Genomic DNA, 4,791 nt, shown 5'->3' with positions numbered 1-4,791 from the left:
ATTGAAGAGTATGGATGAAAATTTTTTAAACACCGGGGGCATATTTAACCCAAAGTTATGATAAAGGGTAAATCTAACCATTTTTAAAAAGTAGAGGGGTAAATTTGACCCTTTTCCCAAATATATAACTCCAATATTTAAATTTTCTTAGATAGAAGGCAACGCCAATTGGTCGAGAAAATTCCTATTTTGTTCAAAAGGAATTTCTCTTTTAGTGATCGAAATAAAACGAATTGCATATTCAGATACATCCCCAAGAAAAACTAACAAAGGGGATTGCAACCGTGAAGGTTATAGTTCAGTGGTACGATGTGAGTCTTTCACACAATAGGTGTTGTAAGCTTAACTTTAGTGGTATTCGTAAGTCTTTCACATAATAGGTATTGTGAGTTTATTATTTAATGGTATTGGTGAGTGTTTTTCACACAATCGGTGTTATGAGATTACAGTTTAGTGATCTCAGTGAGTTTTTCACAGAATAGGTGTTGTGACATTGTAGTTTAGTGGTATCTGTCAGAGTCACTACTACAAAAAATAGGAAAACAGACCACATGTGGTCATTTTTCCTGAATTTTCGACCACAAAACCAACCAAAATACGTGGTTGGTAAAAGTGTGGTAGCTTTTTAAAAATCGATCACGTGTGGTCTGTTTTTTTTAAAATATATATTTTTAACATTAATTATTATTTATTAAAATATAAAAAAATGATTTTAAAAATAAAAAAATTCAAAATAAACTGACTGCAAATGGTCGATCTTATTTTAAAATTAATTAATTAATTTTATTAAAATTGACCAGTTGTGGTTGGTTTTCTTTTAAAATTAATTAATTAATTTTATTAAAACCGACCACTTGTGATCATTTTTTTAAAAATTAATAATTTTATTAAAACCAACCACTTGTGACCATTTTTTTGTAAAATTTCTAGAAAAACCAACCTTCTGCAATTTTTTTTCAAAAAACCGACCACTTTCTGAATTTTTTTGAAAATAGAAAGCAACAAGCTAAACAAATGAAACAACAACATACAATACAACAACAATAACAATAACAAAAACGAAAAACCAAGTGTATTCCCACACAACTAATATATAATACAACTCTAAAAATATACAAAATTGTAAAAAATTACAAGTCATCTCCAAATTCAAACTACAACACATACAAAATTAAAAAACTACCACTCATCATCATCTTCTTCGTCTTCTCTTCTGTATCCTCAGTCGCACACGCAGGATCTGATTCCTTATTTGTGCTGATATCATCTAGTGGGCCTAGACCTTTTGCAGCCCGAACTGCATCACCAGGACATGGAGGAATAATCCTTGCAAATTGAATGAAAGAGCTGAACTGCTCCTGCAGCATCCTGATTTGTGATGCTGTTTCCTCCTTTTTCTTCTGAGCCATCTCTCTGTGTGCTGCAAACTCTTCAGTGAGTTTAAAAACTATATTTTTTAGTGATTCAAAGGTTTCTCTATTAGCTGAAGAGATATAGGATGTAGGACCGAACAAAGACCTTACATTCTCGCTAAAATAATTTCTGTGGTATCCGTAATAATGGCCTCTAACTGCAGGACCCGCAGTTTGTTCCCATAACTTCTCCTCTACATGTTCAGGTATTGGGTCACCCTGACTTTCAGGAGGCTGAGTACTACGAAACTCGCTAAGGAACTACATATATTTGTCCTATATTCAAAGTAAAGTTAAAATTAATAGTAAAAAAATATTAAAGTACTTATACTTGAATAATATCAACTTTGAGAAAAAGATTCATAAATTCAAAGTTTTATTCTTACATGGACAGCTTTTGCACGAGGCTCAACCCAGACATTTTTATTAGTTGAGTTTTTTTTCTTCTTTACATGAGTCTCCTCGAATAGCTCATCGAAGGGTATCTTCCTACCCTTTTCTTTTTTTTGCTGATGAAAAAATTATCAATCTTCAAATAATTAAAAATTTAAATAAAAATAAATAATTAAAACTGTAAAAGTTACATACCATTTTTTCCTTCACAACAATCATACAAAATGCACTCGTAGTATGTAGGGAGCCACCCTTGGATGATGCTCGAGCTTTCTTTCCTTTGTCCCTCAACAATTGGTATTCTTCGCTATTCTAATAGCAAATATACTATTGCTATATGGATTCGAGTATCCAGTCAGGTCATACCAAGTTGGTTCTGGCATAATCCAACAGACCGTTAAATCTGGATCTAGCTCTTCTGTAAAAATTCCTCCTTATAGCACATACATTCGAATTATCCCACCAGTAATATTTCTAAAACAAAAACAAAAACATAATATTCAATCTTTTGTTCTAACAATGTGTTAAGTAGTCGATAAGTTAAATCCATACCTGAAATTCTTTAAATATTTTTTCTCTGTTATTTTCTAGAACCTTTTGCCAACTGGTCCAGTAGCCGTTGAAGTGCCGACAAATGCATTTACTCGCAATTTTTCTAACTCCAGCATACGACTTAAACCTACAACACAAGATCAAACAGTAATTTCATAGAGCATAATAATATAGTAATGAAAAATAAATAATGTTATTATATTTAGAAATCTTACCCTGTTCCATATGAAATAAGATAACGCCTCCCATAATCATCTATCTCCGAGCCTCAGAGCAAGTGCTGGTGGATGCATTGGAATGGGTGGATCTAAAGCACGGATGAAGTGCCTCTAAGATGAAGATTCGATAACCCAATAGATCCAGTAGAATCACTGTGCGAAGGTAGGTGACTGCTATAGGAGGGTACGAAAGATGGTAGATGTCCGAGTATGCCAACGGCCGTCCGATAGTACTGTGATAGCGGTGGGAGGGTGATAGGAGTAGAATCAGTCAGTGTAGACCTATGAAGTGGCCCCACATGTGTAGGACCAGAAACTGAATGCTGAGATGACCTAGAATATGAGGGTCATATTGGCGCGTCAGTAAACCGACCCTCAGATATATGAATACCTGTCGATCGTCTATAAGGCGGAGTTTGTTTTTTCTTTTTTCTTTTTTTAGGATCAACTTTCCCCTTACCTTTGTCACCTCTACCTGACATTTAAATTATGTATACTTAACAAGTAGTTAGTTCCTACAAAATGAATATATAAGAAAACATTCCAAGCAACGAATTTCAAGTTGCTAGTTCATATTTCAAATTGCCCCAACAACACGAGATAGACAAGAATATTTTTATTACTATATAAATTATGAAAAAGTGAAAACAATAATCATAAACAGTATATTACATATCAATCTTAAACAAGAAACATAAAGGTAAATATATAGTACAAAGCATAAAGACATCAATACATAATAAATATAACCTACACAAACTAATCCTCCTCTTCTGAAGACTCTCCACTAAACCATTTACCCTCTTCGAAAGTTTCCTCATATCCTACCCACTCAGCCTCTTCTTCCGCAATATTAACTTTTTCAAATATATTTTTCGGCTGATTCAAATTATCCACTAAGTCAATGTCCACTAGCTGGTGATCAATCTGCATTTTATTTTGATACACAATCTCCATCACATTTTAAACTTCCACCCGTCCTATAGGATTTTTTTTGATTACAGCCCACTAATCAGACTTATCAGTGCGCAACGGATAAAGAGCATAATACACTTGTTTAGCATTTTGCGCTAGAACAAATGGATCATAAACATGATACGTCCTATTGTGCTTCACTTCAATGATGTTATGCTCCTTATGTACTCTTGTGCCTCTTGTGCTTGGATCAAACAACTTACATTGAAAGAGGATAATTTTTTTATTGAGAAACCAGCATACACCAGTTTTAAGATCTCGCGTATGATGGTAAAGTAATCAACATCATCATCACCCTTAACCCAAACACCACTATTGTTTGTTTGTTTTTCTTGTTTTGGAGTGTTCTTCGGTGGAAAATTTAAACCCATTTACTGTGTAATGGGACATTGCATGAGCTTCAACTGGACCCAAAGAAATATCTCTCAAGAACTAATCGTATGGGGCAGCATTTGGTGACTGGTATACCTAAAAATATTATACATATATATATATATATATATATATGTTAGTTGAGGAATGTGTAAATATTTAAAATTTATAGAAATATTAATGCACTTACGAACCTCATATGTAAACTATGTTGCAAAGGATGCATACACTCGATTTTCATAGAATTGACTCTTAAATGAACTGAAGATCCAACATACAAAACACAATTAGTTTCTTTGAGGGAATGAGTAAATAAATAAGATACGTTAAAATTTTAATCTCCTTACTTTAGAAAGGGCTCAACTTTCAGGCAATTCAGCAAGACATACAAAGTTGCTGATTTATGTTTCTTGGAAGTGAGCCGACGAAATATGGTCTTTTTAGCCTTACAACCAGACTTATTGAAAATTGATATCGGTTGCAAATGAGGCTCATTCTTATCGTCCTGTTGACAATTCGGTCAGTTTCTTTAACAAACAACTTCAACACGAAAGTAGTATGAACAAAATTTAGACGTTTCTCTTGAAAGATATGCCTCAACTATAAAGCCTTCCACCCTATGTTTGTTTTTGGGACCCCTTTTTAATTTTTCAATTGTCCTGCACAGTCTTAAGATTAGATGTTTACTATATTTAAAAAAGATATGTATGAATTTAAATATGTTGCAATTGCTTACCGTTCGAATGGATACATACACCTAGTTTGAACTGGACCGTCTAGCCGTGCTTCGTGCCCAAGGTGAATGGGAAGATGTTTCATCACATCGAAGAACGCTGGAGGAAAAATCTTCTCTAACTTGTTGCTAATAA

The sequence above is a fragment of the Capsicum annuum genome, chromosome 6, assembly GCF_002878395.1.
Source record: "Capsicum annuum cultivar UCD-10X-F1 chromosome 6, UCD10Xv1.1, whole genome shotgun sequence".
In the NCBI taxonomy this organism is placed as follows: Eukaryota; Viridiplantae; Streptophyta; class Magnoliopsida; order Solanales; family Solanaceae; genus Capsicum; species Capsicum annuum.
The sequence above is the reverse complement of the archived record's forward strand: the minus strand, read 5'-3'. Positions refer to the sequence as shown.